Genomic DNA, 12,144 nt, shown 5'->3' with positions numbered 1-12,144 from the left:
AGGATTAATTGCTTCATACATGTGTACCTAGAATGGAATGCATTGAAGAGAATCATGTAACATTCCATATGATTCATGAACTACACATCTTATCAACTGAAAAACACATCAGTCATGTGTTACGCATGGTTGACAAATTCAAGCCATCTTTGAGCAGCCTATTTAGACTGCAACAAGAAAGCCTCAGTCATCTAATGAATTGCAACTATCCAACTCTTACAACCCAATCATTTGTCTCCTTGCACTCAAGGTTAAGATTCATATCTTTCCAAAAGCAAATTACTCACAATATAGGCCATCACTGTATACTACACGTTATACCAACATAAATGCACTGAAATTCTAATGTTTGAATTCTTTAGGAAGCCTATTAAAATGAGTCACACACTCATTCATGCATTACACCCTAGATTAGGCCTATACCTTGAGCTTTAATCATGAATACTATATAGACTCATATCACAACATCAAAGCATACTCAGCACATAATGCCTTGACTTTCTATGTATCATATTAACTAAAAACCAAGCATGGAAATCTTAATCCCATGCACACACAAATATAAATCTTTATCACTTGACCTTTAAAATATCATAATTCCTTGGAACAATTGAATTACCTCTGTCAAATAATAAAATAATCTCCTTATCCATGTATTTACAATGGTATGTGATGATAAATGTAAAGGTGATGTAGGCGACCTATTAAAAAGTTACCTCCCATCATTATTAAAAGTGTTATAAGATTTACAGTGCCCAATAATGACTCTAGGCATAAATAATTGTGAGAATGGAATGATATGTGTTGGATAGTTGAATCAAAATGTAGTGGAACTGCAGATACAAATCCATTTCTTTTTTTAAATTTTGCAGCAGTCACTGATCCCCCCATTAAAAATTCACACATTAAGACTGGTATCCTCAATCCTGGAACAGTCTCCCTACAAATGTCCAATCAGCAGTTAACACAGATCAATTTAAAAAACTGTTGAAAACTTATTTGTTCCAGAAGTAAGGCCTCCACTGCTAGTGATCTGACAAGTGTAAAGTCAGTGTTTATTTGTTTTGCTTTGTACTTTCTCTGTTTTGTTTTGTAAATACTGTTGATTTTTTTGTATTTTGTTACAATTGTTGAAGCGCTTTGTGTCTGTTTAGAAAAAGCGCTATATAAATATTGGTTATTATTATTATTATCCCTGCATTCATAGCAGTTAACCCTGGGGTGCAGAATTAATGTATGGGTTAATTCAGATGGATAACAGATTCCTTTAGAAGCCGTCCGATCAAAGACAGGACAGGGATTAGAAGACCAGCAAGAGAGTACAAGAAGTTGCTGCTTGCTTCAGAACATGTTGAGGGCAGCAAACATCATAGGAAACAGTAATGTTGGTCTAACACCTGAAAATTCTATGCATTATAAAACTACAAATTCTATAGAATATGAAACACTCAATATTTGTCACAGGTCACGTCAGTCCTAAAATTAGCAAAGGAGTTACGAGTTTGGTTTTTTTTTTCTGAAACTCTTCTTACAGTACAGGACCTTACAAAGATTTGCATGTTTCTGAATCTAGGATCATTGCTGTAATAAATACAGCCCCTCTGGGGCCCGTTGCATAAAAGTTACTTATTATGGTAACTTTGCCATCCAATGGTAACTTCCATGGAATTCTTGATTTTGATTGGCTGTTGAGTATTGTTGCCATGGTAGTTACCATTGGATGGCAAAGTTACCACAAGAGTAACTTTTATCCAACAGGCCACTGGGGACCATAACCTCCAAATGAGTGTATGTTGCAAAGAAATAACTCCAAACTTCATTTACTCAATTACTGCACTATATAATGTATATGTTTGTACATCTCATTTTGTTCTCATTTTTCCAAGACTTCACATACCTGGGTACTATTTTGATAAAACAAAGTGACAGTGTTGAGACTACCCATTCTCTTCATCTATAGGTTTAAGGCCTAAATCAGTGTACCCATGAACACAAAGCATATACATATATTCTGAGTTCACAAGCTTTTATAACTTATTTACATTCTTTACTTCTCTTTAACGTTATTTGGGCAAAGTTTTTGACAAGTTTTCCTGTTTCCCAATAGTCAGGGTGAATTATACTGACACAAACTACCCAAAATTACGTTTAGAAAGTAATGAGCCATAAACTCCTATTAAAGAGAGGAAAAAAGGTTTTGTTCTTTTTGTTATTTACGAGTGAAATACAGCTGTGATGTGGGCCTACATGTTTCCCAATGACCATGAATGACTTTTGGGCTGCAATTCTTAGTTTGCTCGTCACACCACAATAGGTAATACAAGGTGGTAGTGTCGGTGAAAAGAAAGCCTCAGTCAGCGCTTATCACTTAATCTTCCCACAATTACACAAAGCAGGCAAAGCAGGACTGAACAGAAAGAAGCAAATCAATAAGTTCACCCATTTGCAACACTCACCCAGGTGAATTGTTTGACAAGTAAGACAGGTGCATGGCAAAGAAAGCTATTGGAGGCACAAAGGGGGATATAAATATTCACCAGGGGAAAAAGAACAACATTCCTTAAGCATGATGTCATGTACACAGAGTATCTCATTTCTGTGAACTTTGGAATAAACATGGCACAACTTCTACTGCAGCAAACTGATATTGATTTTTTAAAGCCAGTTAAAGGGAATTGACTTACAGTAACCTTCTAGACCCTGACATGTGATGTCATTTATTTTCAACAACCGGCTACACAAACTTGATTTACAACTGCAGAGATACTTTCTCAATTCTCAACTAGCTTGGCATTTTTCTAAACTGCTTCTTTTTTTTCAATCAGCACAATGGTAGTACAGTTAAACTCGCATAAGTCGATCTTCTCGGGACTGAGCAAAACACATCGACTTAGGCGAGTTTCGACTTGTACGTAAGTAAAAAAAAATCGACTTACAGTTACACCACGCGTACACATGTATAATGTACATGTATGTCGTCTACTCTGGAGCCGAGAGCTGGAGCGGTGTGCCCGATATTTGCCCTTCAGCAAGACACTTTATCCACATTGAATATTACCGTTATTCATTTCCAAAATTAAGAGCAAACATCTGACATTCATTCTAGCATCTTATGGAGCCGATTGTTACCGCTGTTCATTTCCAAGACTGAAGGCAAACATCCGGCTTTTTTTTTTTTTTGGTGGCCTGGCGTGCGTTTTGGTGACCCCGGTCGCATATTAACCATTCACGAAATCGTGATTCGATTCGCGAAAAGACTCCGCTAAGTATATAAGGCATAGATTGCTACACTCGGCAGGGGCTACGTCGTCCTTTCACCAGGTCTGGGTAACGGAAACTAAAATCTTGCGCGAGTTCTTGCGTTACCTATTGTTAATGTCAACGAAACATCGTTAATTTGCGCTTGGGATCGTTACTCATCGTTACTACAAACGTTTTTCCCGATCGTTAGTTTGCGTTCATAATGATTCAGGTGAAACCACTTGCGTTAATGAAACGTTAATGTTTATTAACGCAAAGTTTCTTTTTGTATATACTGTATGTAAACAAAAACTGGCGTCTCGTGATTTTGACAGTGATTTATTACACAATAAAATCTTATTCGACTTAGGCACAGTGAATTCAATGGTTTTTCCGTGAAAGTGTTCTTGGAATTTCATCGACTTAGGCAAGTATTCGAATTAAAAAATTTGACTTGTGAGTGAATTAATACATGTATTAAAGTCAATGGGGAAAAATCTGGACTTTTTAAAATCTTCGACTTGCGCGATTATTCGACATATGCGACGTCGACTTAGGCGAGTTTAACTGTATTTTAGGAGGGAAATAATAAATGCCATTTGATCACTTACTGTCAGGTAGAACAAAAATGTTGCACTTGATCATGATGCATGTCGCTTTTTCCTTTGTTTTCTTTTTTTAATCAAATTTATCAATGATCAAAGTGTAACTACATTTTTTAATCAATAAAAGATGGGAAAAAGGTGAGAATAAAATTAAACAAACCAACCAACCAACAAAGAATGTATATTTGCATGGTCTCACAGCAAATCTTCAGTGTTAATTGTTGCCTCCTATATAATGTATTATTTAGTCATATGTTGTTCTTTTAATGCTGTTTTGTAAGTCCTATAAAACTGTATACCATGTCATGAGATTGTTAAAGTTTCTCTCAGCCTGAGTCATGAAGGATAAAAATTGTGCTTTAAAGAATGCAGAGTTGTTTTAACTGATACACAATACCAAACTAATGGATTGGTAAAAGTTAAGTCAAATCTTGGAAGAGTTTGAATGTGTCAACCTGAAAGGTTGGAATATTCACTTCTTTGCATTTTTATATAGGCCTAAGTAAAGTCTGAGTGATAAGACTACTCCACTGTTATGGTATGAGAGGGCTGCTTGAGAGTTATGAGAAGGAAGTACTGCATGCCACTGGTCCCTTGAACAACTTCCTGATCTAATTTTCAGGATCAAACCTTCACTCAGTGCCTTTCTCCCCGACTCCTACATGACCTGAGAAACAATTTATTGATTCAGCATCACTTAATTGAAATCTGGATATCACTGGGAACCTCTTAATCAAAGACAGATCTTGACATACACAGTACCTCTTAGAGACTTGGAGTAGTCTGGGATTGAGACATGAGACAGCGTAAACTGAGAGTCTGACAGTTCAATGTGAACATACAAAAATCATGCATGTGAAGTACAATTCATGCCTATGGTTACAAAGATTTTAGATACTTGCCTTCACACTAGGAATGGCTAAACATTCTCTACTTCTCTACTGTAGTTCCCACGCAGCTCAATAACAGTAAGATATTCAATATTACCACTTTAACCAAAAAGAAAAAAAAAAGAAAGGAAAAGACATATCAACCCCTCTGAGGATCGGACATGGGGAGGGCTTCTGAGTCCAGAATGACATACATTGTACCCAGGAGAAATATACTTCCTTCCAAGAAACAAATGAACCCACTACTGTGACTTTTTTTTTGCTCATATTATGAAGTAGGCCGAATTCATATCATACGAATCAAGACTTTGATTTAATGCACACATACATTGACAGTCTTAGAGACTCGAGTATGAGTTGAAATATCAAATGTGCAACACAATTGAGAGCCCTGTACAAGAATGTAACATGTCATAAGATTGAGATGATACAGAGGTACAATACGTAATTCCTATTGATACAAAAAATAAATAAATTCCATCATTAATTTCAATAAAACATGAATTCAAACTTGAATAATGAGTAAAACTGAACAAACTGAATCACAGAGATCACATTAAAATCAGCCAAACTTAAAGTCAGAGACTCCAACCCAAAGCACCTTCTGATCTGGAGATTCTCCCGCCTGGAACCCCTAGCAAACGGGAGACTCCAAGTTGATGTGTTCGAAGTGCGAAGTTCCTAGGGTTCTACATGCTCCCTGGTGCTATCTAAGGTTTATTTTTTCAACATACAATAGCAATAAGTAAGAAATCCTTTCCAACGGGAGACACAGAGCCAGGGCGGGAGAAATTGAATCTCAAGCGGGAGAACGGGAGATTTTGCAAAAATGGGTTTTCGGCAGGAGATCTCCCGTCGAAAACGGGAGAGTTGGAGTCTCTGTAAAGTTGATAAGTCAGAAGATTTATTTTTAAATATTCTGATGAACAGCTCTAGGAAATGATCTTACAATGTAACCACATTCAAGTAAACATGAGAGTTTTCATTAAAGGGAAAGTCCAGATGATTTTCATTATTTCACATCATACATAAAATGACAGCTCCATGTAGGGCCTAGGCCTATATATTGTGGAATTTATTGTGGTCCTTGAGCAGAGAAATCAAACGTCTGAAAAAAAAAAAATGCTTTGGGTAACCTCCACAAGTTGATTTGATTCAAACATTTAAAGGTGCAGAACTTTACATTTGTCGCTGAGTCTTATCTACCCCGCATGCACAAAGTGTATGCAGGGGCATAAAAGAAATTGAACTTTGACCACATTGTTTCTACACTAGGCCTACTGTAAAGCAAGAATTTTTTGCAGCACGAATTTTTCATGTATTGGAGCCAACTGCCTTTTTCGCAGCATAAAAATTTGCCAATTGCCAGTGGTATTCAATGCATAGGCCTATAGTGTAGACAAGAACTTCAGCGTGCATTATAATTTTGCGAATATTGGCTCTGACATTTTAATTAAAATGCACACAAAAAAATTCTGGTTTTAGGCCTACAGTTTCTCTTTGACATAAAGGCACTTTTTTAAAATAAATAAATACCTCAGAAGGATTGTAAAAATACACACAAACACTTGTGTTGTACAGGGTGTATGTCTAGGCCCTTTAAATACTGACATAGGTTTTTTGTTGTTTTTTGTTTTTGTTTTTTGGCTGTGCTTTGACAGGCTTTGGACACAGATGTTATGTATACAACTTCTACCATGGAGTCACAAGTTTGTTCATGCGGGTTTTTTTTTAAAAATAGTGATATTTCACTGTTCTTTTAAAGCTCACCTAAATTTGTGAGATAATATAACCATTATAGCTACCACTTCAGATCTCTTACAGCTGGTTGTTGAGATTATGGTAGCAGTCTGGTCCAAAGTGAGATCTAATGCACCTTGTATAGTGTTGCAAATGGGTGCCAGTTGTTGCTTATGTATAGTGTTGCAAATGGGTGCCAAGAAAATGAAATATGAATCTGTGGATATGACTGACCTCCATTAACAGCAAGAGGTCAAACAGGTTCACCTTGGCAACAGGGTTGGGTAGCCTTTCAATTCAGACACAACCAGATGACAGGTAGCTGTGTGATGCAGCAAAACCCGAGTGCAAAGACATTTTCTATCTGCTGGGTATGTCTGTATTTATGTGTGAACATGTTAATTTTATTGTCAATCATAGCCAAAATGATTTCTCATTCGTCAAACGTCAGGATGAAAAGCTTCAAATTCATTTTTTGAGAGCTACAAATGAATCAAAGCATCAATCTCACTACCATAATAAAACAATTATGTGAAGATCTACAAATTCCTGAAGACACAAGCTGAATTCTGTTTCTCTTGAAACAAATAACCTGATGTATCACTTTAACATCATTGATGCATTAATCAAAACAAGTATATTACTCGTATTTGCTTCTATCCTTCAGCCATTCTCTACAAGAATAAAAACAACAACAACAGTTTGGTCCAGCATGCACCTGCTTTGTATGTTAGTTCAACACATTAAGGTTTACATTTTCGAGACTATGTCATTGCATGCTGTCTGATGGGAGAGAGAGGAATTTTATCTGTTGCCACAGTAACTGGAAACCTAGGGTCAACTTGCTCTGGCTGTGGATTCAGAGGGATTTGGGGGAAAAGGCTTGGTGAAATGATGAGGTGGTAGGAATGCTGTAAGGTACAGTAAATCACATGGACTGCAATGGCTACGGACTCCCAAAGATGGCATAGGCACAGAATTCTGAACATACCTCAAATAAAACAGTTTGTGTTCTACATAGCAGTGACACAAAGAATCACACTGACAATAACAGCAAATATATTAATACTGTGACAAATGAAGTAAACTCACTGCAAAAGACATTGCAATTACAAGAGAGAGAATCACACCCATTACCACATTTACAATGTTGCATGTAAATCATTTACTGCATTGCAAATGATACAGAGAGATATCCTAAGCAGTAGAATGTCCATATATGCAGAAAGGAGAAAATGGAATGAGTCTATGGAACCACTGGTTGAATCCAGTAACCTTCTAACACATACAAGACACACACACACACACACACACACACACACACACATAGTAAGTATCGTCAACAGTGGTCTTGTTTACGCAACAGCTAGGAATCATTGTACTTTTCCACTCATTTGTTTGGGTTCAGATATCCCCAATGTGAGCAATCGTCTTGAAAATTATCTCTTCAAAAATGCTGCTAATACATGAACATACTTGTATGTCAACACATCCAGAAGATGACTTGATTTGAACATGGACACTTGTACAGAGTTGTGTATGGTACAAAGTAAGGATATTCTTGCAAAGTAGATAGACACTAGCATCGTTGGTTTGTGATCTCACTCTTGTCTTCATGTCTACCTTTTGATAACCCTCTGATGGGATTGAGTTCATCTATATCAAAGCAACTTTCATCTTCCAAATTTGTATCTTCCCCTTTATAGACAGACAGAGCTAAACAGTAGGTATAAATCACCCCCTTTTTTTAAATAAAAAGAAGTATGTTGACAACTGTGACTTTGTGAGGTTCACCAATGCATTTTAACCCTTAATACAGCATAATAGAATAATATTTTGACAAATCTTAACATGATAATGGTTATAAATTTGGTAAGTGACTTGCATGGATATTCTTATACATGTTACTCTTTTTTTAAAGGGCTGCTGATAAAGAAAAAAAAAATAATTGATGGAAACAAGTCAACGGCTTCACACACTATTAAAAGGGCTGCTCCATATTCTGATTGTAGTCTTTTAAATCTGTAACATGAAAATGGAATAATTTGAGCTGGATACATACACAAAGACATATGACTGCTCAACTCAACCATAGTCTGCCTTAATATGCTACCTTTGACTGTTCTTTTACACATACACAATATTCACATACATGTTTGTAAATCTAATAGTTAATATCAAATATTTCTTGAGTGATTATATTGTCAAGTGAAACTTACATTAACTTACAACCCGACTGTAAGTTAATTAAAATCATTGTCATTTAGGCCTACTCAATCACCTGTTCAATGAATGTATCAAATCTGTAATAATTACAGATAATGAGCTACTGAAATTGCCATAAAATAAAATAATGTGAAATTACATTACCTTTGTCAAATCTAGCCCCATAAATGATGAACAAATGTGATTGATTTTCCCTATTGTACTTAACCTCATATTTTTGTATTATATCCTGGGGGTCACCACATTATACACACAATCTAGTGTAGATGTAGATGCTGAATATATGGTGTACAGAATGGAAACAAAAAGAAAATGATTGTATAAATAATGCATGGTCAAAGGCTTTGCTTAATTCCGAGAGTACACATGTGATGTTGTACTACTAGATGGAGATTCACTTACATGTTGGTATACAAGACTTTCTGTCACAAGGTTGACTCAAACCAACAATTTTTCTTGATATTGATAGACAATATTCACACCCACAACCTTTTACATCAAGAATGTAATGATGTGTTTAATGTAAAAATAATAATACTGGGGTTTTTTTTTTTAATATATAATCTTGAGGGTTTCAGGGTAAGAATTAGGCCACTTCATTTGACCTACACATGCAAGAAGTAGTAGGTCATTTCTGATCTTTTCCAATTTTATGCAAAAAAAAAAAAAACTTGCCAAAGTTAGGAGGCTTTTCACAGAATGTTACTGAGGAAGTACCCATACTATAATTGAATTATATAACAATACTGTATTTAAAAAAATAAAAAAGAAATTGATTAAAATTCTATTTTTGATAACTAATCGAGTCTAATTTCACATTTACAGTGTACTGTACTGGTAAACAGGGAATATTTCATGATGTATAAATTTGAAAAATTTCACCCCCTCACCCCTCCACTGGCACAGATATTTGAACAAAGCTGCTCTGATACATTTTGTATGTGAAGTTACAAAGAAGGGAAGTCTATCAAATTTGGCCCAGCATAAAAAATCACTCAACCAAAGGATTCCACTTTTACAGCACCATGAGAGATTACAAGATGAATCATCTGTAGAAAGAATTTCTGTAACATCAACGATGAGAAATTGCTCACTGATCTAAAGAACAGAGGAGGGGGAAAAATGACTCTAACAATGTAAGTAAGAACTTGGCTTGACCAAAAGATAAGACTAAATCATCTGGGATATGTTTCACAGAGACTACCTATGAGAAAAAGAAAACCGTCAAGGTAAAAACAAAATGTTTTATGATTCCCCCAAAGAGACAGATTTTTCTGTCTAAAACTTGACAACCTTCTCTTACTGCCATTCCAGTATCTTCTCAAAGCATTTCTACTATAGGTCTAATTTGTACTATAAATATCATGATCTGCTTTTTGGCCCTCTGCCTCCCTTCACAAGCAAGAAAAGTCCCAAGTTATGCAGCCAACTATGGCAGATCTATCACCAACTATGAACAGTCTATCACAAAACTGACGGCAAGCTGACTAACGCCTGAAGACAGGTCTAGGTGACTGCTTGCAGCACCTTATGTCCACTGGAATTGAAGCCTGTCATCATGTCATACTAAAGTATCCTGTACTATACAGACATGGTATCCCCAGATACCATGGTATTCGGAATGCGTATCTCTGTGTAAAACCAAAGAATGACATTCTACACGTATGCATGGGACTTTGCAGATCGACTTTGCTTACTGAGCGTCGGTTGTATGGTTGTATGGTGTCGGTTGTAAATCGCCAAAATACATTGATCACAAAATTGTCGAAATGCTAAGTAATTCACATTTTATCTCAGATTTAGAGGAAGATTTAGATTTGTTTATATCAAAAAAGATCTTACCCTCGTTAACTGTTTGAAATGTTAATATTTGACCTTTTACCGTACAATACGAAATTTGAGCCTCATTTGCCGCTTTACTTTGTCGTCCGCTTGAAGGTGTATGGTGAATTGTCTGATTGTGGGTAAGTAGTGATTCTGATGCATTCTGAATAAGATGTGAAAGACGTCAAGCATTCCATTAGGAAAATCGTGATCGAAATTGTATTGCGATTTTGCACTGTGCGAAAAAAATATCTTTTTGTGAAGGGGTTAATTTGAGTTGAAATAGGTCCTATTTTTTCAAAAGGATTAGAGAAAATAACTCACATAATATTGTGAAATTCGTAGTTTTCAGGGCTTTGTGCATAACTGTAACTGGTGCTATACTTTTTGCTTGATTTTTCATCCTCCGAGGAGGAACTTCGGAGCAACGAAAAGTCAGTAAGTGTACGTCCAGTAACACGAATAGGATACACTCTCCACCATTTTTTGTACCACCAATTAAAAAGGAGGTACTGCACTGTACTAAAATGAGCTCGCTTTTACTTAGCCTAGTTCAGTATTGACCGAAAGATAGGTCTGTATCTGTCCGTCGGGGAATGTTCCGCGGAGACTGCGTCTGGCTTCACGGATCCCCTCCGTGTCTATGGAGGACAGCGTTAATGGCAAAGTATAAAAGAGTCCTTCGGACAGACGGATCTTTCTGTCTAAGTTCAGTATTACTTTGGTACCACCATGCCAGGCACTGCACTCCCAGACAAATGTAATCAACAAACATTCCGCAACAATAACAAAGGAACACAAAAATTGGAAATTCTATTTACCTAGACCTAGGCCCTACTGACTGGAGCAATTACTGAAGTACACTCCCCACTTGATCTGGAGTGGACGTCTGTCTCACACAAGGACCGACCAGCCACCCCACAAATTGAGGAGCCGGTCAAACACAGCCAGGTTCGAAGAGCTAAGAGTTGATTTTTCTCCCAAGTTAGTAAGTGACTATGCAGCAAGAGACTTCACTATCAGAAGCTTTCGTGATGGCTGCTGGTGGATGTGGATGTGAGAATCGGACTCGATTATCCTTTCATCACCTGTTGTTTTGTAGCGGCGATACCGGGTGCCGACACAAACTTTCTTGAGTAGGCGGGCGCGGGCCCGGAGCGGCGACGGTACAGAAGATAAGAGTGTCCAACGTCCGTACACGGGGCCGTCCCCCGTGAATAATGCAGCGCAGCTTGTTGCCGATCCGCGAGTAGCCCTCGTCTATAGAGGGCGGAATCACTCTCTGCCAAAGAGATTTTCCCCAGTACACAATGGTACAGTGGGCTAGGAGAAAAATCTCTTTGCTCTCTGCAAACTGGACAGAAGTTTCTTGGGTTACACATTTTTTTTTTCCTTCGTGTCTTACACGACGCCCGTCCAGTTATGGCATGGCGAATAATTTGCCTCTTTTTGGACTTCTCTCATCATTCATGAAAATGGATGTAGCTTGAAAATAAAGATACTTTAAAATAATCTTAGCATGCATGTTGTCACGAATATAAACGATTTCTGGAGAGTGGAGCTATTGAAGAACAATAATGTGTGACTCCACATCAATGTCATTCTTGACGAAAGTGTAT

The 12,144-nt window shown here is 37.0% G+C and overlaps 1 long non-coding RNA gene across 1 annotated transcript in view; it reads right to left on the bottom strand.

The window, feature by feature from the left end:
• Positions 1-11,630, bottom strand: part of LOC139731273 (uncharacterized) — a 58,281-nt gene extending 46,651 nt beyond the window's left edge. Inside the window, exon 1 of the long non-coding RNA XR_011710958.1 lies at positions 11,347-11,630. This is a non-coding gene — a long non-coding RNA (uncharacterized lncRNA). The remainder of the gene's footprint in view (positions 1-11,346) is intronic.
• Positions 11,631-12,144: the final 514 nt, after the last annotated feature.

This window comes from Diadema antillarum, unplaced genomic scaffold, assembly GCF_040938485.1.
Source record: "Diadema antillarum isolate AM-2024a unplaced genomic scaffold, OU_Dant_1.0 seq00000368_RagTag, whole genome shotgun sequence".
Classification (NCBI taxonomy): Eukaryota; Metazoa; Echinodermata; class Echinoidea; order Diadematoida; family Diadematidae; genus Diadema; species Diadema antillarum.
The sequence above is the reverse complement of the archived record's forward strand: the minus strand, read 5'-3'. Positions and strand labels throughout refer to the sequence as shown.